Source organism: Malaclemys terrapin, chromosome 1 (genome assembly GCF_027887155.1).
Source record: "Malaclemys terrapin pileata isolate rMalTer1 chromosome 1, rMalTer1.hap1, whole genome shotgun sequence".
NCBI classification, from domain to species: Eukaryota; Metazoa; Chordata; order Testudines; family Emydidae; genus Malaclemys; species Malaclemys terrapin.
This window is the reverse complement of record NC_071505.1, coordinates 99,583,275-99,606,013: the sequence shown is the minus strand read 5'-3', so window position 1 is coordinate 99,606,013 and position 22,739 is coordinate 99,583,275.

Below are 22,739 nucleotides of genomic sequence, written 5' to 3'. Positions count from 1 at the left end.
GAGATGGAAAGGTATCATTTGGACTGAGGAACAACAGTAAAATTTTTGCCTACTGTAGTCTATCTTATTTTTCTCTAGTGCTTATTGCCACTTTCAAAAGAGCTAAAGACATTTAAAGTGATGCTTAGTTATTGTATATAACTGACCCTGTACCCTTTATTTATCTAAGTAGTTCTTATCCACTAGAGAAAGGCTATGGTCCCCATGAACTTTAGGGGACAATTCACAAGCATGAGAGCTGTAGGCTCAGATGGTAATTACATAATCAATGCAACTTGTATTCTTTTTGTAGGGATATGTAAACTGCTTTAGGGCAAGTATGATAAGTTATTAGAGCTGGTAGCTCTGCCTGGAACACTTTCCTGTCCAAAATTTAATCTCCAAGGAAGCAGGGCTCCTGGAAATATAATTTAATCTTGTAGGTTGGTTAATTAGTTGATCATGTAAATATTGGACAGCTAAACAGTTTACCTTCCCTGCAGCTCTGCTGTTACAATGAAGAATATAGCCTCCAAGGGTAATCAAGCCTCCAAGTTTAGCATTTAAAATGAGAAGCTGTAGCATATTTCACTCACTATTGCTGGATGTACTCCCGTCACACCCTTTCTCAAAGAACAAGGAAGAAGAGACGTGTCTAAATATACAGAAGCATAGAGCTTTCTCTTTTCAGTTCCGTTAAAAGCTACTTGGACAAAGGATAATTCAAAGAAATGATATGGTGAAAACAATTAACGTTTTTATACATTTAATCTTAAATGATCCCCAAACATTTCACAAAGCACATACATACTGCAAATGTATATGCAGATATAAATGGCTTCACGTACCGCTGGAATGTGGCAGTGTTACACTAACATTTAGTACAAGAATACAGTATCTGTGCTGTATTGAAAACTGAGCTACAATTACAAACAATCACTTTTAAATTCTAAGCGGTTTGCTGGAGCAACTCACAGGTGGGGGGCTCTGTAGGGAAGTGTGTAGTCTGGGTCTTCATCACAGTCAGTCTGCAAAAGAGCCAGGCTGGAGCCAGCTGGGTTGAGTTGTGCAGCCTGGTAGAGCTCTCTCTCTCTGTTGTGTGTTAGTTCTCGATTCTTAGAAGTAAAGTAGAACTGCAACTTTTCAGGAAAAGTATTTGTTTTGTTGCTAACTTTGTGTGTATGTGTGTGTATGTATGTGTGTGTGTGCGTGTGCGCACACCATAAAAGTATCCAATGGGAAATCTCTAAACTATCAAGTACCTACCCACTATGACTAGGAAGTTCAGCCAGCAGGCTCATCACTAAGGGTATGTCTACACTACGAAATTAGTTCGAATTTATAGAAGCCGGTTTTATTGAAATCGGTTGTATACAGCCGATTGTGTGTGTCCACACAATAAAATGCTCTAGGTGCTCTAGTCGGCGGACCGCGTCCACAGTACAAGGCTAGCGTCGACTTCCGGAGCATTGCACTATGGGTAGCTATCCCACAGCTATCCCACAGTTCCCGCAGTCTCCGCCGCCCCTTTGAATTCTGGGTTGAGATCCCAATGCCCGGATGATGCAAAACAGTGTCGTGGGCGGTTCTGGGTACATGTCATCAGGCCCCTCCCCCCTCGTCACAGCAACGGCAGACAATAGATTCGCGCCTTTTTACCTGGGTTACCTGTGCAGACAACATACCACGGCAAGCATGGAGCCCGCTCAGCTCAGCTGAGCTCACCGTCACCATATGTCCTCTGGGTGCCGGCAGATGTGGGACTGCATTGCTACACAGCAGCAGCTGCTAACTGCCTTTTGGCGGTAGACGGTGTAGCATGAGTGATAGTCGTGGGGCTGGCAGCCGTAGGGCTGCATTGCACCAGCCCCTTGCAGGCGATGGTATATTATGACTGGTACTCATCGTCGTCATACTGGTATGGCTGTCAATCATGGCCACCTGGGCAGACATGCTACTGTTTTGATGATGATGGTTACCAGTCGTAATATACTATTTTCTGCCAATTGCCCAGTATTGTCTGCTAAGCACCCAGAAGAGGCCGAGGGCGATGCTGGGTGCTGGCGGACGTGGGGCTGGCAGACGTGGGGCTGCATTGCTACACAGCAGCAGCCCCTTGCCTTTTTGCAGATGATGGTATTTTATGATTGGTAACCGTCATCATCGTACTGGAGAGGCTATCACTCATGCTGCACCGTCGGCTGCCACCTTAAGATGTAAAAAATAGATTTGTTCTGTATTCATTTGCTTCCCCTTCCTCCGTGAAATCAATGGCCTGCTAAGCCCAGGGTTTCCAGTTTAATCTTTGGGGGGACCATTCTGTGTGACAGTTGTTTGTGTTTCTCCCTGTTCCTGTACCTGTATGCCATGTCGTCACTCGGCCCTCCCTCCCTCCCTCCTTCTCCTGGTCCATCAGATACTACTTTCGCGCCTTTTTTCTGACCAGGCGCCATAGCTAGCACTGGGATCATGGAGCCCGCTCAGATCACCGCGGCAATTATGAGCACTATGAACACCACGCGCATTGTCCTGGAGTATATGCAGAGCCAGGACATGCCAAGGCGAAACCCGGACCAGGCGAGGAGGCGATTGCAGCGCGGCGACGAGAGTGATGAGGAAATTGACATGGACATAGACCTCTCACAAGGCACAGGCTCCAGCAATGTGGAAATCATGGTGTCACTGGGGCAGGTTCATGCCGTGGAACGCCGATTCTGGGCCCAGGAAACAAGCACAGACTGGTGGGACCGCATCGTGCTGCAGGTATGGGACGATTCCCAGTGGCTGCGAAACTTTCGCATGCGTAAGGGCACCTTCATGGAACTTTGTGACTTGCTTTCCCCTGCCCTGAAACGCCAGGATACCAAGATGAGAGCAGCCCTCACAGTTGAGAAGCGAGTGGCGATAGCCCTGTGGAAGCTTGCAACGCCAGACAGCTACCGGTCAGTCGGGAATCAATTTGGAGTGGGCAAATCTATGGTGGGGGCTGCTGTGATCCAATTTGCCAGGGCAATGAAAGACCTGGTGATAGCAAGGGTAGTGACTCTGGGCAACGTGCAGTCAATAGTGGATGGTTTTGCTGAAATGGGATTCCCAAACTGTGGCGGGGCCATAGACAGAACCCATATCCCTATCTTGTCACCGGAGCACCAAGCCACCGACTATGTAAACCGCAAGGGGTACTTTTCAATGCTGCTGCAAGCCCTGGTGGATCACAAGGGACGTTTCACCAACATCAACGTGGGATGGCCGGGAAAGGTACATGATGCTCGCGTCTTCAGGAACTCTGCTCTGTTTCGAAAGCTGGAGGAAGGGACTTTCTTCCCGGACCAGAAAGTGACCATTGGGGATGTTGAAATGCCTATCGTGATCCTTGGGGACCCAGCCTACCCCTTAATGCCATGGCTCATGAAGCCGTACACAGGCAGCCTGGACAGGAGTCAGGACCTGTTCAACTACAGGCTGAGCAAGTGCCGAATGGTGGTGGAATGTGCATTTGGACGTTTAAAAGCGCGCTGGCACAGCTTACTGACTCGCTCAGACCTCAGCGAAAAGAATATCCCCATTGTTATTGCTGCTTGCTGTGCGCTCCACAATATCTGTGAGAGTAAGGGGGAGACCTTTATGGCGGGGTGGGAGGTTGAGGCAACTCGTCTGGCCGCTGATTACGCGCAGCCAGACACCAGGGCGGTTAGAGGAGCACAGCAGGGTGCGGTGCGCATCAGAGAAGCTTTGAAAACGAGTTTTGTGACTGGCCAGGCTACTGTGTGAAACTTCTGTTTGTTTCTCCTTGATGAACCCTCCAACACCCCCCCCGACCCGGTTCACTCTACTTCCCTGTAAACCAACCACCCCACCCCACCTTCCCCTCCCGCTTGCAGAGGCAATAAAGTCATTGTTTTTTCACATTCATGCATTCTTTATTAGTTCCTTACAGAGGTAGGGGGATAATTGCCAAGGTAGCCTGGGATGGGTGGGGGAGGAGGGATGGAAAAGGACACACTGCATTTTAAAACTTTAACTCTTATTGAAGGCCAGCCTTCTGATGCTTGGGCGATCATCTGGGGTGGAGTGACTGGGTGGACGGAGGCCCCCCCACTGTGTTCTTGGGCGTCTTGGTGAGGAGGCTATGGAACTTGGGGAGGAGGGCTGTTGGTTACACAGGGGCTGTAGCGGCGGTCTCTGCTCCTGCTGCCTTTCCTGCAGCTCAACCATACGCTGGAGCATATCAGTTTGATGCTCCAGCAGACGGAGCATTGCCTCTTGCCGTCTGTCTGCAAGCTGATGCCACCTATCGTCTTCAGCCCGCCACTTGCTCTGTTCATCCCGCGATTCAGCCCGCCACCTCTCCTCTCGTTCATATTGGGCTTTTCTCATCTCCGACATTGACTGCCTCCACGCATTCTGCTGTGCTCTATCAGCGTGGGCGGACATCTGCAGCTCCGTGAACATATCGTCCCTCGTCCTACGTTTTCTCTTTCTAATGTTCACGAGCCTCTGCGAAGGAGAAACATTTGCAGCTGGTAGAGGAGAAGGGAGAGGTGGTTAAAAAAGACACATTTTAGAGAACAATGGGTACACTCTTTCATTACAAGGTCGCATATTTCAGCTTGCAGGCAGCCATCGTAGGCCACAGTGTTTTGGCTTTTTTAACCTTCTTAACATGCGGGAAAGGTTGCAAACAGCAGCGCATTTCCCATATCAAGGATGAATTGGGTTGTCCATTTAAAATGGGGTTTCAATGTAAAAGGAGGGGGCTGCGGTTTCCCGGTTAACATGAGGCACAAACACAAGTAAACCCCCCCTCCCCCACACACACACGATTCTCTGGGATGATCACTTCACCCCTCCCCCCACCGCGTGGTTAACAGCGGGGAACATTTCTGGTCAGAAGAGCAGGAACGGGCACCTCTGAATGTCCCCTTAATAAAATCACCCCATTTCAACCAGGAGAGCTTTCTGGAGATGTCCCTGGAGGATTTCCGCTCCATCCCCATACACGTTAACAGACTTTTCCAGTAGATGTACTGGCCGCGATTGCCAGGGCAAAGTAATCATTAAACACGCTTGCTTTTTTTTTGTAATGTTTACAAATATTTACAAAGTTACACTCACCAGAGGTCTCCTGTGTGACCTGAGGGTCTTGGGTGAGTTCGGGGGTTACTGGTTCCAGGTCCAGGGTCACAAACATATCCTGGCTGTTGGGGAAACCGGTTTCTCCGCTTCCTTGCTGCTGTGAGCTACCTACAGTACCTCCATCCTCATCTTCCTTGTTCCCCGAACCGTCTTCCCTGTGTGTTTCTCCAGTGAGAGAGTCATAGCACACGGTTGGGGTAGTGGTGGCTGCACCCCCTAGGATCGCATGCAGCTCCGCGTAGTAGCGGCAAGTTTGCGGCTCTGCCCCGGACCTTCCGTTTGCTTCTCTGGCTTTGTGGTAAGCTTGCCGTAGCTCCTTAATTTTCACGCGGCACTGCTGTGTGTCCCTGTTATGGCCTCGGTCCTTCATGGCCTTGGAGATCTTTTCTAATACTTTTCCATTTCTTTTACTGCTACGGAGTTCAGCTATCACTGCTTCATCTCCCCATATGGCGAGCAGATCTCGTACCTCCCGTTCGGTCCATGCTGGAGCTCTTTTGCGATCCTGGGAGGACTCCATCACGGTTACCTGTGCTGATGAGCTCTGCGTGGTCACCTGTGCTCTCCAGGCTGGGCAAACAGGAAATGAAATTCAAACCTTCGCGGGTCTTTTCCTGTCTACCAGGTCAGTGCATCTGAGTTGAGAGTGCTGTCCAGAGCGGTCACAATGAAGCACTGTGGGATAGCTCCCGGAGGCCAATAACGTCGAATTCCGTCCACACTACCCCAATTCCGACCCGCAAAGGCCGGTTTTATCGCTAATCCCCTCGTCGGAGGTGGTGTAAAGAAACCGGTTTAAAGGACCCTTTAAATCGAAAGAAAGGGCTTCGTTGTGTGGATGTGTCCAGGCTTAATTCGGTTTAACGCTCCTAAAGTCGACCTAAACCCGTAGTGTAGACCAGGCCTAAGAGTACTTTCCCAAACAGGCAATGTAAAGCCTGGAAAAGCGCTTCCCCTGGCTCAGAGCAACTCTCTTTGTAACCCATGGCTTGGTCTACACTTAAAACTTATATTGGCGTAGCTATGTCAGTTAGGGGTGTAATCCCCCCCCCCCCCCCCCCAGCAACACAGCAATATTGACAAAACCCTCAGTATAGGGCTTCTATCAGCATAGCTAATGTCATTTGTGCAGGTCAGATTCCTCCACTGGCGGAAGAAATTTTTGTCGGTGTACATTGCATCGATGCTAGGGCTAGGCTCCTGACGTAGGCTCCGTAGCGTAAACACAGTCTGTGTCATATTCCCTCTTGAGGTATGTCTACACTTCAAACTGGGGTGTGTGATTCTGATCTGATCATGCTAGCATGCAAAAAATAGTGTAGCTCTATCTACCTCTCTTTATAATGGGCTGACTCAAAACCCTGGACCAACCTAACCCTCCTTTCCCTTTCAAACCAACAAAAAAACCCAAACAAACAGAACCCCTTCTCCCCCCAATTTAGGTTTGTGGCAGGGCCTGTAACTTACTATGTTTGTACAACTTTACAAACACAATTACAATGATTAGTGTAATCGATCTCTGACTGGAGGGGGCCCCTCAGTACTACTGCAATATAAATATTTATTATTAATAATAGCTTTAGAGTGTGCTCGGATCTTGACCTCTAGAGCCCATCTCTAATAAATTACCAAAAGTCTCCCACTGAGCCTGAACAGTGATGAGCCTATTGAGTTTGGCAGACATCATAAGTACTCAACATCTCCTGGGATCAGGCTCTAGATCAATCAACATGTAAGAAAGACAAAGAAGCTAGGGCCAGGGGAAAATGTACCCTTCCAACCCATGGACACTCACAGCTGTTATTCCTCCTTTGCTAAGTATTAGGTCTGGGCAAATAACTGACTTTTTGTTTTTGGTTCACTGGCAGTTCCAAAAAATCTGGACAAATTTTGTTTTTAGTTCAACCCAACCACAAATTATTTTGAAATGTTTGGTGAATTAAAAAGTCAAAAGAATTCATTTTGGGTTGAAGGAAATGTTTTGTCTGAATCAGACAAAACATTATGTTTTGAATAGGAGTGGTTTTGTTGTTTTTTATTTTTTTAAATAAAATTGAAGGAAATTTTAAAATAAAAAGTCATTTCAAACAAAAAGTCAAAATATTGTGTTTCTAAAATGCTGAAACAAAATATTTTTATTTTTTTAGATTTTTTAATTTAATTTTATTTTTTTTAGTTTAACCAAAACAATTAGGCAAAGTTAACACGAAGAAGCAAAATGTTCCAGTGAACTGGAATCTGCATTATTTTTGAAGAGGGTGGGAAGTTTGGCTCAAAAATTTTGCCCAGCTCTAGTAGGTATATACAGCATCAGAGTATTATCGAGAAAAGATATTTCTATTAAAGACAAAAGTACGTTTTCCCTCAGAATCCAGCTTGCTTCATCTAGCACAAGCACATTGTATCTATGGTCCCACAAGGTGGCGCTCCAAATGTACTTTTTGTACCTGAGGTAGTGTGTGTCTGACAGAAAACATGATGGACACTGCACTCCATCTCTGCAGGCTTTATCCAATTAAAAAGATGAGAAATTAGATTAAATTCATGAAGCCTGTGGGTTTTCTATTATGCCCCTGTTCACCTGTAACCCACAAATGGTTAGCTCCCTTTTCTGCCCTGTGGGAAGCTCAATTAGGGAAAAAAAATCAGCTTAAAAGGAGAGGCTTGTTCTAAAGAGAAACATATGGTGCTAAAAATAAACAGCCAAACATACATTAGAGCTGTTCTGCCACATAGTAAGTTCAGATGAATGGTCCCCCTCAGGTTTGCAAGGTTTCTACTACTTTCACTTGTCAGGCTGAGTCTTCACAGTAGCCCTAAATGAGGCCCATTAGCCTTGATGCAGAGAGTACAACCGTATATATTTGTAAAGTGTCAGCAAGAAAGGGGAAATTTCCCCCTCCAGTTATGTTTATAACATGCTTGTAGAGGGTGCTTAGTATCTTTTGTGCTGTGTTGATAACCACTGTAAGTCTATAGTTATGTGGAGAGACAGATTTGTGCCTAGATATCACAGTGATTGGTGCTTCCTAAATACATGCAACAGAGAAACCCCGATGAACTGTAAAAGGAAGAGTGTTGAGGCTCCTTTGGATATTATGGGAGGGGAAATTTTGTAGTGAGCAAAAGAAAGGAAAGCTGCACTGTATAGACTCAGTGGGAATTGGAGGAAGGTGGATAAAGAACACCTCTCTCAAACAAATAGGGCGGATGGGTTGGTCTTTTCACTGCAGCAGTGAAAAAGGCAAAAAGCTGCAGTTGTTTCTCCTCCCACTACAACATCTGTCCCTGTTGTGCAGCTGAAGTGTCTATTATCTGGTTCCTCTGGGAAGTCTGACTCTATTGTGTCTATGCTTTTGTGGTATCTACTCAGTCAGTTGGCCCTGGCCAAAGGAGGACCACAAACTGGGAAAAGATGCAAGCCAAAGAGCAATTGTTATTGCTAGGGAATGAAGTGAAGAGGGGATTTCAGTCTGCATTTAGCCTAGGAGGGAAATTTTAGACTGAGAATTTTGTTAGATACACAGAAACTAAATACAAAAGGCCCTTAGCAATAGTGTTTGGCTGCATTTGTGGGTGGATTCAGCTCAGCTTGTTTATAATTTCTGTTACAAACATCTTCTTGCTGCCTTAACCATGAGACAAAGGAGCTGATGACTAGTTGCCAGCCAAAGGGTGAGCTGTGATTTTTGGACCTTGATCCTGTGATCTGTTCTATGCAGGCCAACTCATATCCGTGCTTCACTGGGGTTCCGTATGTGCATAAGGATTTGCCCACACAAATTCAGTTACAAGATTAGGGCTTTATTTTGTCATTATTAATCCTAAAGTTCTCTGGTTTCCTTTAGTTGCACACTTTACATGCAGAGCTGGCATCTGGGGCCTACAAAATCCCCAAATCTGAAGGGGAGGACTAAAAAAGATGGAGCTTTCCCCCCTTTCCCCTGCTTCACCCCCCGCCCCTTTATTTATTTCTAGCCCTTTTCCTTGCAAAGATCTCTTTATTAAGATAAACCAACTGCTAAGGTTGGGAGTTTAGCACCTATCTTTCTTAAAGATCATCCGTTATTTATGGTTTCACCTACAGTTGCTCAGTGTTAGCTTTTGAGGTCTAGGAAACACATTTCTGGTTTCTCAATTGCTGAAAGAACCACACACCATTTTGCAACTGAGGGTAGGGAACTGCTCAAACTGTTGTTAGGGGATCATTGTGAGGGGGGGAGCCCAGCTCCCCTTCTTTAGGTAAAAACAGGAGATTTCCCCCTTCTCCATGGCTGGTATGGTCAGAACTCCCATTCCTGTTTCAATCTTCTTTAACCATTGGTGGCTGCTGCAAGCTCCTCTCTTGTGGTGAGCAGTTAGAGAGTTTAGTCGTGCTCAGAAGAAGCAGGTCCAATGTCGTCTGGAATCTTGCGTATATAAATCTGTGTCTGATACACGTGAGTAGAAAGGGGGATTTACCCAGGAACATGGAATGTTTGGAAAAAAATATTAAATTAAGTTTGCAATTCATAATCATTTTACTGTTCCCTCATCTGTCTGTATCCACCCCTTGTTTCCTGTCCTACACTCACGTTATAAGTTTCTTGAGACAGGGACCATCTTTTCATTACATGTGTACAGTGCAAAGCACAATGGGGTTTGGATCCGTCTTTAGGTCTCAAGATGCTACCACAACACAATAACTATTCATTGTAAAACAAGCAACCCTGCTGGAAATAGTACAGACAGCAAAGGCACTAATTCCATTAAATGTGCCATTATGAGGAGATTGGCAACACAAACAAAGATTGCCCATATGGTTAATAATACTACCTGAGGCAGTATAGCCCCATTTTTTTAAGTCTGGACATTTAAACATCAATAAAAGGATTTGGCTTTTGACTATGAGGCTGAAAATATGAATCACACAGTAATTGTAGAACGTGGCTCAAAAAAATCACAGTTCTGCTAAAATTGCTGGGAGTAACGGGTTCTAAAATTAAACTACCGAATTAGTCTCAAATGGAACCTGGGACAACCGGTGCCAAGGTGGGGAAAATTAGACATAGGAATTGGACCTCTGGCATACAGGATGTCTAGGAAGCAGCTATACTGTAGCAGGTGAACTCATTTGGAGTCTGGATTTCATTAGAGAATAACAACATAAGAAATGTCAGTAAGGGAGCACTACAAATTCAGCCTAGGAAAATCCCCTTTAAAGATATGATCCAGGTGAACAAATGCTTTGCAGGCAAGTAATCTTCAAACTATCGTAAGCTCCAGGGGCTGGAACTATAATTACAATCACATGGGTGGGTAACTTTCCAGCAAAGGAAAGAAAAATAGAGAAAATTTGCTTTGAAACAGAGGAATAGGGTGAGATTTTAGGTCTTAATCCTGCAAACTGTATATGTGGGTAAAGTTACTCACATGCAGGAGTGAGGCCTTACAGTTGAACTGAGCTGAAACAGGAAAGTATTCTTGTTAGGTTGCTAAATGTTTTTGATAAGTAACTGACTCTAAAGAAGGGAACAACTGTTGCAACAGTGGAAGCTAGTAGAGTCTGGCACAGGAGAAATCGTTAATGGAAAAGGTGAAGGTAAGCTTGCAAAGTTTTGAATGGATTTGTTCCAGTACCTCTTAAATGAAAAGTTGTGGGAAAGGTTTCTGGTAAAGAATTTAGGATTTATTAATGACTTTCTAATTTCAGTTTCCTTTAATCACTGAGGGAAGAAAATAATCAGTGTTTGCCCAGTGGCAGAGGAAACAAAAAATCACACGAGACATCTTCTAGCCTTTAAGGCCCTGATCCTGCTAACACTTTATTCACATAGGTCTCTTTCAGGACTACTCATCTGAGTCAAATTAGTCATGTACTGTACTTGTTTGCAGGGTTGGACATCAGGGGTATTAAATCAGTGGTGAATAAACAGCCAATTAAACTTTTCACAACATTATTGAGTTTCCTTATCAAACTGACTTTTCTGCATCAGTGTTTTATAAACTCAGACTGTCAATATCTTTGTGCAGGGCTCATCTGAAATCAAAGTAAAATCTGTTCTTGGCTCTATGGAGAACAATTCAGATCATTACTCTTTATCAATCTGCCCACTATTTTCTGTAGTCACATGTTGTATAAAGATCTTCTCTAGGAGGTGATGGTGGTTCTTGATATTGAAATACATTTTATTTCTTAAAATATTTATGGATTGAAAATGGCTGTCTCTTGTGTATTCCTCTATGGTAGTTCAGTGAAAGAACTTGATAACCACGCAGGCAGTCCTTTCCCTAAAATATCAAATGAGATCAACATTAATTTGTATTCCAGGTTAGAAATTCATCTCTTTACTGTTGGCTCTAGTAAGTAGAGGAAGGATGGTCTAGTGGTTAGGCTGCTATCCTGAAATTTAAGAGCTGGGGTCAATTCCCTACTCTGCCACAGACTTTCTGTGTGACCTTGTCTATGCATCAGTACCCCTTCTGTAAAATGGGGATAATAGCACTTCCCTACCTCTCAGAGGTGAGGCTAAATGCATTAAACCTTGTGAGAGGATTAGATACTGTGGTAATGGGGTGTGTGTCTGTGTCTCATAAGTACCTATGAGATAGATAGTTCAAATAGGTACTGATCTAAATGATTTCTTGGAATTAACTGGCCCATGCTTCACCTGTAACCCTGAAAGGGCATGCACTCTCTGCTGTATTCAAACTAATTGTCTAACATCTGTCCGCTTGCAGGAAGATTTTATTCACAAAGTGAATTGTAACAGGCATGTACAGTACTATATAAAACCACCTTTTCAAAGGCACTCTACAGCCAACAGCTTCAATGTAGGCACCCAAATGCAGTGGCCAAATTTTCAGAAGTGTTCTGCTCCTGTTGAGTACAATGGGGCTGAGCACTTCTGAAAATCTAGTTGCTTCATTTAGGTGCTTAACTGCGAGCTGAGCTCTTGGGGAGGAAGGAACCTGGTCCTAAATGTAGTCTAGCAGCACCCCTGTAGCCTACAAAGCTATTGAGGAGGAGGAGGAGTAATGTTGTAACACATCAGACTGATATGAGAGGGAATTTTAATCCATAGCCCAGTCATCTGACTGAGGTCAGGGCTACAAAAGGTTAATACTCATGTCATAAGACAGGGGTCAGTGTCCACCGTCTAGTGGCTGCTGTTACTCTTCACAGATCTTCATTGTTTTGAGCAGTTTTATATGCTTCCGCACTACCACGCTTCTTTCCAGTTCTGGGTGTGTCCTTGAAATCCTGTTCCTATTCTGCATATGGCCAATCTAATTCCCCCCCACAGACCCTCCAGTTTAGTTTCATTCTCTTCAGAAATTATAGAACCAAACCACAGGTCTTTTCTTAAAATGTTTCCAACATGACCTTGAATCATAAAGAATCTAGATACTATGGAAATTGGTGTATTTAAAAATCCATACTTTTTTTTTTCTCTTTTTCAGGAGCTTTTTTTCTCCCCAGTGTCCTTAGCAAATGTATGTGGTCTTTCATTCTCTGTTGGATCAAAGAGACTTGAAGCAGTCCAAATGATCAAATTTCTTTGGTTTCTCCACTGGAGCTTTTGTTTCCTGCTCTGAACAAGCAGGGCCGGCTCTGGCTTTTTTGCCGCCCTAGGCAAAAAAGCCTCCTGATGCCCCCCGGCGAGGAGCGCAGCAGGGGAGGGCGGCGAGCCCGGCCGCGGCCCCGCTCTCCCCGGCCGGCCGGAGCACCAGGGGGAGGGCGGCGAGCCCGGACGCCGCCCCGCTCTCCCCGGGTGAGCGCTGCCCCCTCCAGGTGCCGCCCCAAGCACATGCTTGGAGGGCTGGTGCCTGGAGCCGGCCCTGTGAACAAGAGACCTGCTAGAATCGCCCAGCTCGTGTCCAAACATAAATGGCAGCTCTCTTTTGGACGCTTTCACTTGTGTTCTGTAAGCCATAAAAAGAATGAAATATGCCATTCTTAGATGGTGTTTTATACAGATAGCCAGCTTGAACTGGTTAATTTTCTACCATTCCATCACATTGTGGGTGTGCTGAGGTGACGTGGATGTCAAGGATCTCACCCTGCTGTTACACTCTGTATTCAGAGTTTTTCCCTGATCTGTATGAAGCTGATCTGGGACCCTAAATCCAGAAGAGTTGGTTTATTCGAACATCAACCATAGCTGATATTTTATTGGGTGACTGTCAGACCACTTTCTCCATGATAAACAACAAGAACAGACTGCAAGACTTTGAAGACTTCGTCTCTGACAAAAACCTAAACATGTGAACACCCATGTGTTCCCTGGGTGATCCCATAAAATACAGCTGCTTTGTGGCTCTTCATGGGTGAAGGCTGTCTCTCTTTCTTTCTCTCTCAACCATGTTACTCAAAGATTATATTTTCTGCTCCAATCTTTTACATCTCTTCTGTTCTCGCCAATATTTTCCTTTAGTGTAGCTCAGATTTTCACAACTCAGCATATCCAATAGTTTTTAAGCTCTTGGCACAATCTAAATATTACTTTTTCAATGATCTGGAACAATCATGGGATGGTTTCTCCTATTGCCTTCTAGGTTTTAAATTCCATTCTTCCCCAGTGAGGCCATAAGGTGTGTGTTATATTTTTTTATTGTATGTTTTCGTGGCATTTTGGGGAATGCTATATTCTAGTGTCCTTGTGGTTGCTATGTGGCTCTGCCATACATTGTTCTAATGTCTATATTGTCCATTTGTTTCCACTCTTCCAATACTGCTGTGACGTTACACCCCATAATGCTTTATAGAAATATGCTAACGAGTGTAAATATGACATAACTGGATTATGTTTTATGCTAGATATGCCATGTAACACATCTCTGCAAAGGTTATGATCTACTGGATATATTCATCCTATGAGTATGCATGTATCATTTTTGTATTTGAAGTTATGAATATTGGCTATGTACCTGTTTGATTTGTAAGTAGCCTCAGTGAAGCTTTTGGTCAGCTTCTTGAGAAAAGACTCTTCTCAGTAAGTGCCCAATCAAGAAACACTTAAGCTGACAATGAACTTTGAGAGACACCAATCCACATCTGAGCTTTCCTGGGAATGTGGTATCGGCGTGTAAAGAACTGAGTCCTGCATGGACATGCGATTTGCCCATGTGACTCCAAAACTCCATCTTGTAGCTGAATTCTGCATAGGAGAGGGGAAGGGGTTTCCACCCACAAGAGAGAGACTATAAGCCCCTGGGGAAACCCTTCCATTTTGTCTTCAGCTGGCTCAAGAGATAGGCATCTCCTTGGGGTGGAGAGGCTGAAAGAAACTGGAACAAAGGACAGTAACTACAGGGCTGTGAGTGATTGCTGGACCCAGACTAGAAGGAGGCTAGTCTGTCAAAGAAGTTTATTGGAATATCTCTGAGGGTCAGATTTACCTGCATTCAGTTGCCGACTGTATTAGACATAGACTTGTGTGTTTTGTTTTATTTTGTTTGGTAATTTATTTTGTTCTGTCTATTATTACTTGGAACCACTTAAATCCTACTTTTTGTATTAAGTAAAAAGTGATTTTTATTAATTAATACTTGGGGGGGGCAAACAGCTGTGCATATCTCTCTCTCAGTGTTATAGAGGGCGAACAATTTGAGTTTACTCTGTATAAGCTTTATACAGAGTAAAACAGATTTATTTGGGGTTTGAACCCCATTGCGAGCTGGGTATCTTAGTGCTGGAGATCGGAGCACTTCTTAAGCTGTTTTCAGTGGGGGACGTGGTTCAGACTTGGATCTGTGTTTGCAGCAGGCAAGCATGTCTGGCTCAAACAAGGCAAGGTACTGAAGTCCCAAGCTGGCAGGGAAAACAAGCTCAGAGATAGTCCCAGCACATCAGTGGCAATTCCCAAGGGGGTTTCTGTGATCCAACCTGTCACAACTGCCTCTGTCCCAGTGGTGAAATGGGGGATACTTGCACTGCTTCTAATGTTGAGCATTTGGGGAAGTGCGATTCCTTCATTCACATATTCCTTCACCCTGCTCAACCAGTTCTATGTTAAGGCAATGTTTGCAGTTGTCCTCCCAACAGTAGGGTTACCATATTTTGTGCCTCCAAATGGAGGACACTCCACGGGGCCCTGGCCCCGCCCCCAGCCACGCCCACGCCTCCGCCCCCTCCCCTGCTTCCCACGAACATTTAATTCGCGGGAAGCCTGAAGCAGGTAAGGGGGGGTGTGGGGGGAGGAGGCGCGGCCCAGGCTGGCCCCCCCGGCGGCTCCAGCCTGGGTCGGCTCGGGCCCTGGGGTGCCGGCCCCGGCCGACCACCCCCGGCCCGCCCAGCACTGCCGGCGGCCCGGTGCACCCCCCGGCGGCCCGGCCCCGCAGCCCAGTGCACCCCCCGGCGGCCCGGCCCCACGGCCCAGCGCACCCCCCGGCCTCCCGGCCCCGGACCGGCTCCCGGCCCCGCGGCCCAGCGCACCCCCCGGCGGCCCGGCACGGCTCCCGGCACCGCGGGCCCGGCCCAGCCCGGCACCGCGCCCCCGGCTCCCCGCCCAGCCCCGCGCCCAGCCCGGCCCGGCAGTGCGACCCCGGCCCGGCCCCGCGCCCCTGGACCCCGGCCCGGCCCCGCGCCCGGCCCGGCACTGCGCGCCCGGCACCATGCCCCCGGCCCCACGACCCCGGCCCAGCCCCGCACCGGCCCCGGCCAAAGAGGTGCCGGCCGAGCCCTCCCTCCCTCCCGATTTTCCCGGACATGCCCGGCTTTTGGGGATTTCCCCCCGGACGGGGATTTGAGCCCCCAAAAGCCGGACATGTCCGGGAAAATCCGGATGTATGGTAACCCTACCCAACAGGGAAACCTGGACATCCTTTTCTCCAGCTGTCTGACCTTGAAATCCTATTTCTATAATTTGTGTAGCCAACTGCTGCTTGGCATTCTTGCATCTAAAGAGCCATTAGAAAGATGAATGTACTGTAAATTTACTCCTTTACAAATAATGATAAAAATAGCCAGTGGATTCCTTTCTGTTGGCACAATAATTGCATTCTGCAGAACATATACATTTCATGGCACTTACCTCTAACTCTTGTAGTCCTTTTCATTGTGTGGGCCCAAGCATTTACATCTGTGTTTAATAGGACCGGGGTTAAAAACAAGGGTAAATGAACAATAATCCCAGGCATCCCTTTAGCTCTACCAATGTCAAATTGCATTCTGGTGGTTACATAAAGGGCTTTCGCTTACTGTGTAGGGAAAAAGTATGACATAAATTAAAACTCCTATTAAAGTCTACTTTTTGCTATACAACCACGTGTCACCACAAGGCATTTCAAAGCCTTTTACAGTGTTAACAGCCAAGTCAGGGTCAAGCTTTAGACCAGTGTTTCCCAAACTTGGGACACCGCTTGTGCAGGGAAAGCCCCTCGCAGGCCGGGCCGGTTTGTTTACCTGCCGCATCCACAGATCCGGCCGATCGCAGCTCCCACTGGTCGTGGTTCGCTGCTCCAGACCAATGGGAGCTGCTGGAAGTGGCGGCCAGGATGTTCCTTGGCCCGCGCTGCTTCCAGCAGTGCCCATTGGCCTAGAGCAGCGAACCGCGGCCAGTGGGAGCTGCGATCGGCCGGACCTGCGGACGCGGCAGGTAAACAAACCGGCCTGGCCTGCCAGGGGCTTTCCCTACACAAGCGGTGACCCAAGTTTGGGAAACACTGCCCTACACCTTTGCTCTGGCTACCTGCGTCACAAGTAGGAGAGTGGGAGGAGAGGGAAATCGGGCTACGCAGAGGCTCTATATGCCCTGCCTTCTGCAGATAGATCATCCTGCTCTTAGGGCAGTTGTGATCTAGCACCAAGATCCTCAAAGATATTCAGGTGCCTTAATACCGTTCAGGATTTGGGCCCAAGTTACTTGTATTATGAGAAACCATCTCTCTAGCCTGACCAGTGGCTACTCGGAATTGGTACCAGAGTTTGCAGTACAGTATGCATGCACATAGAGAAAGGAGGCTCTGCACCTCAAGTATTCCTGTGTAGTGCTTTAAGTTTCTATACTAAAATGCCAGACAGCAATTAAACATCATAAAACTGACGCTTATTTCATTTCTGTCTAGTGTAACTGGCATAGACAGATCAATAGTTTTGGCTGCATGTAGCTTTGTATGTTAAATCTATCTTTTATAAAATAACTGAATTGCAATTGACTAAACAGCATTTAAGTATTTGCTTTTAAATGTTTTACAAGCAATAAAATAACCATTGGTATCAAATGGGAATGATTTTATTCTTATGTGATTTCCCCCTCCCCTGTATTTTCAATAAAGGGTTCAGCACCGTTTTAAAATACCACCAGCAATAAGAGAAGAATTCGTGTTAGAACTCACTCAAGAGTCCAGCTTGCTAACCAAAATTTTTATTAGACAGGTCAGCTTGCTTAGCAGTGTCTTGTGCTGGTCCAGACGGTGGGAGGAATAGGAAATACACTCAAGCAAACAAAGCACAAACATTAGAAAACCAGGAAATGTATAGTTAAGATCATGCCTTCCACAGCACATGCCCACACAAACTTAACTCTGTCCCCTTTATTGCTGCTCAGACAGATCACACTGGCGTACTACTTCCTGGGACATTTGGAAGTCAGCGGGGAGCATGAAGAAGAGAATAGCTCAGAAGCTCTAAAGCAGTTTTAACTGTTTGACTCTCTGGTCCCTGCTCAAAGGAGACCCTTCTGTTTTGGGTGAGACTGCCACATGCTCATGTCTGAGACACTCAAGTTTATTGATTCAAACCTTTATTTTAATTGTTTTAGTTTTTTAAATCACCCTGATTTATTAAGGACATTCCTAATTTAAACAGACCATGAATAGTTTCTATTCTTTTTCCCCAAGGCTGTCCTAGATTTTGGACTATTTCAGAATTCTTTTATAAATTTCTCTATATAACTTTTCCTACTTGGCTTCCCTTACATACTTCAGTATGTTCAGCATTCCAATGGGAGATGTTAAGAATCATGAGGACATGGAAACAATTACGACATAGTGCACTATTTCTGTTTCTGACTGGGATTTTTAATCCACTTTCTGGTCCTGGTTTTGCTGTGAGGCATTTCTGGGGACTCACTTTTTACAGACATTAGAGCACCAATTTACAGTGGTATCAACTGATTACCAGCATATGCTGAAATTTAAGTTGAGTGGTACCAACTCAGGAATGCTTTTCTTTTCATTTATGTGGTTATACCAATACACATCTCAACACGGGTGTTCTCAAAACATGTCACCTGGCCAGATGCAGCCCGTCAGGCTCCATTAGATTGAGACCCAGATGGTATCCAATTACCACTGTTATTTTGCCAGGTTAAGTAACACAATAATTTCGCATTGTCTACACCGCACAGATACAGTTTTGGAGGTGCTCCAGATCACTCTCATTTCCCTTTAAGTAACAGCTGTATTAACACGCTCAAAATCTTAACAATTTTTGTTAAACAGGGTTATAGATAAATTTGGTATAGACTTCTTCCTTGTTCTCTTCAGCTGATGATCTTTAACGAGGCTTTTACACTGGTCTTGGGGGGGTGGGAGGGGTGTCAGAAATCTTCCCAGACTCACTTGGCTCTTCTGCAATTCATCATGACCACCCCCTTCCTTTCTGTTAAGCCTGGGTTTCTGTGTTTTGATATGTGTGCATCCAAAAATCTCATCTCTGCAGTTCCTGAATCTGTCATGATCTGATTGATCAGTTAAATAAAGATGTAACTTACTTTGCCAACATGAACTCCTTACCACTTTTATTTAAACTTCCATCCCCAGGATGCATGGGGCATCATAATGGACATTTCACCTAAATCTCCTTATTTTTGCTTTTCAGGGAATAGTGACTTCCTGTCAGACCCTGGTAGTTCCCATTTGTACTCGGATTTAACCTGTGACTCTCCCAAATAGACACAGGGCTACTTGCAACTGTGCACATGGGTTTGTCATTGTCTTGGGACTGTATTAGGATGATTGTGGTGTTTCAGACAGTTCTCTGGCATTCAAATGACCTGAGTAAATAACACAGATCTCACAAATACATGAGTTTCCTTTATATAACTGCAGCTGAGGAAATACCATCTCTGAATCTGTTTCCTTCCCTGGTCAATTTGAATGCCAGAGACCTGTTTTGCAATTCCTTATCTTCTGGTCCCTGCTCAAAGGAGACCCCAGGATATTGTATTTCCTAACCCTTCACTCAGACTTATTGTCCTGGATGATGTCTGCCACTCCCCAGATCAATGGTGCTGCACTGAGCACAGTGAGGGACCCTGGGAGTATATGACTAGGAGTGCGGACTTGGAGTTGTGTGGGATGTGATAGGGTAACTTCTGGCAATATCTTTGGGAGATCTTACTGTATTAAGTTTTTATCACTGTGGGCCAGGGAGTGTATGCACTTCCAAGTGGGAAGGTGATTACAGCTCCTCCAGAAACTAAGAACGGTGATTGGGGGAGGGGCGCGATTAGGTAGACTCACTCAGGTTGTAACACCTCCAGAGAGGCACCACCACCTGGAGAGGCTTGCATATACTAGTTCAAACTGGATTCTCCAGAGACCAACAGACAAAGGACTTTTGGATAAACTGCTTGAGTTTAAACTGGCTCAGAACCACCTTTCTGATGAGCACAGGGACAAGACTTTCTGTCCAAAGAGGTCCCCAATACTTCCTGGGAAAGGTTGAAAGGATTTGGAAGTGGGGGCTCGGCCCGAGCAGCTTCCAGCAGCTCCCATTGGCCTGGAGCAGCGAACCGCAGCCACTGGGAGCCGCGATCGGCCGAACCTGCGGACGCGGCAGGTAAACAAACTGGCCCGGCCCGCCAGGGGCTTTCCCTGCAGAAGCGGCAGAACAAGTTTGGGAACCACTGTGCTATTGGCATCCTGAGGGGGATGTGAGCCTCCTCCAGGTGCAGAGCTCTAGCTCTGGGCCTGCTGTGGTGGCAAAGTGGTGCCTGGCAGCCAGCTGCAAATGCTCTCCAGATCAATACTGCTCTCCGGAGCCCAGTGAGGGCGAGGGAGTGAGTGAATAAGAGTGGTGATTTGAAATTGTGGTGGGCACTGAGAAAAGAGCAGGCTTTATTGAGGATGGATGAGGGCTCTGTTTAGAAACCTGGTCCCTATTGCCATCTCCATGGGGCAGAGTTAAGGTGGTGTGGAAGGCATTGCTGTAACTGTGCTTCCCTGGCTTTCTAATATTTGTGTTTTGCTTGACTGAGTGCACTTCCTGGTTCTTGCTGGCTTCTGTGTTGGTGTGTTTGGGGTTTTTTTTTTGTTTGTTTTTTTTTGGCTGCCCACTTCCATATAATGGAAGGGTACATGCCCACTCAATTCTCATGAGAGTTCTGAGTGGTCAAGGAGTGCAGGACTGGGCCCATGACACTTATTACAGCCACCTCTGTAAGTGGCAATTCTTTCCTCACAGTTCAAATGGCATAGGTAGGTCACCTGCTTTGAAAACTGCTCAAAATTTTTTGAGTTCAGTTTCAAATTAGCCGCCCTTAAATTTACTTTTACAAATGGTCAGTGGTACCAGTGCTTGTTCACAATATCAGCGTCTCAGCCTGCTGGTTATACCTAGGTGAGAGAGACATGTCAAGTCAAATCCTTTAAAAGTCACAAAGGTATGGCATAACTTTAAATCCTTCTAGCTATTAGTATTCCAGCATGGAAAATTAAACTGAGCTTGTTACATCTGAAGTAGGGCTGTCAATTAATCACTGTTAACTCACGCAATTAACTCAAAAAATTAGTCACCATTTAAAAAAATTAATTACACTGTTAAACAATAGAATACCAATTGAAAGTTATTAAATATTTCTGGATGTTTTTCTACATTTTCAAATATTGATTTCAATTACAACATGGAATGCAAAGTGTACAGTACTCACTTTATATTATTTTTGTTTATAATTTTTACTGTGCAAATATTTATAAACAAAAGATATAGTATTTTTCAATTCACTTCATACAAATACAGTAGTGCAATCTCTTTATGGTAAAAGTACAACTTTCAAATGTAGTTTTTGGTTGTTGTTACATAACCACACAAAAACAAAACCATGTAAATCTTTAGAGCCTATAAGTGCACTCAGTCCTACTTTGTGCTCAGCCAATCGCTAAGACAAACAAGTTTGTTTACATTTACAGGAGATAATGCTGCCTGCTTCTTATTTACAATGTCACCTGAAAGTGAGAACAGGCATTCGCATGGCACTTTTGTAGCCGCCATTGCAAGGTATTTATGTGCCCAGTACGCTAAGCGTTTGTATGCCCCTTCATGCCTCAGCCACTGTTCCAGAGAATATGCTTCCATGCTGATGATGCTTGTTTAAAAAAAATGCATTAATTAAATTTGTGACTGAACTCCTGGATGGTTCAGTGAGAAGGAAGTCTGGCTAGGGAGCTTTGCCCATAAGCGTGACAAATATTTTATCCAAAAGCTTACAATATCCTGTTAATCCTTCTAAACAAATTCAAAGATTATTTTCTTATATATACTAAAGAGTCATTTTATATAGGCACCTGGGCAAAAGAAAAACAGGAATCCTTAGAGACTGCTGAATATTATACTGTATCTCTTACTGTATCAACTTACTCATTGGTACTCTACCTAACAATGAGTCTGTTCTGGATACTGTCTGTAAACTCAGAGGTGACAAATATTGGGAAGGCTACAGATCAGATGGTGTCTATGACACACACAATAAAATAAACTGAGGAAAGTAAGACTACCATATTGTTACACTGTCAAGTAAAGTTAAAGATTTAAAGGGTAATTTTGTAAATTTTTTCTTTTGTTGTAAGTTTCAGTTCCAGAAGGTGATTGCAAATCACCGAGCTCTAAATATGTCATTGGCAAAGCTACGTTCTTAAAACTATTTACCAGCTATGTTCAGCTGAGCAATAAGACATGCCAATATATGTTGGAGAGAGGAGAAAGGGGCTTCATGATTAAATTTTATGCACAAATCAAAAAGCTTAATCTTGTGGCCAGATCATTTTACCAGCTGTGTGCGTGGAAACTCAAACTGACACCTGCTGATGGATCCTGAGTAGGAATGTTGATTAATCACAGTTAAATCACGTGATTAACTTAAAAAAAATTGTGTTTTAATCACACTTTTCATTGCCCTGTTGAATAAATTTCAATTGGTATTCTATTTGTTTAATATTTTTGGATGTTTTTCTACATTTTCAAATATATTCAGTTACAACACAGAATACAAAGTGTACAGTGCTCACTGTGCTCACTTTATATTTTTATTACAAATATTTGCACTGTAAAAATGAGAAACAAAAGAAATAGTATTTTGCACAACTGTACTTCTGTGAGGTGAATTGAAATCTCTTTATCATGAAAGTGCAATTACAAATGTAGATTTTGTTTGTGTTTGTTACATAACTGCATTCAAAAATAAAACAGTGTAAAACTTTAGAGCCTACAAGTCCACTCAGTCCTATTTCTTGTTCGGCCAATCGCTCAGACAAACAAGTTTGTTTATGTTTATGGGAGATAATTGCAATTTTTTAAAATTGCTTGACAGCCCTAATCTTGAGATATAAAAATGTATTCAGCACCTGCTGATATTATGAGGACAGCTAGAGGCAGTTACAAAAATTAATATAAATTATAAATAATGCTCCTAAAAAGTCAA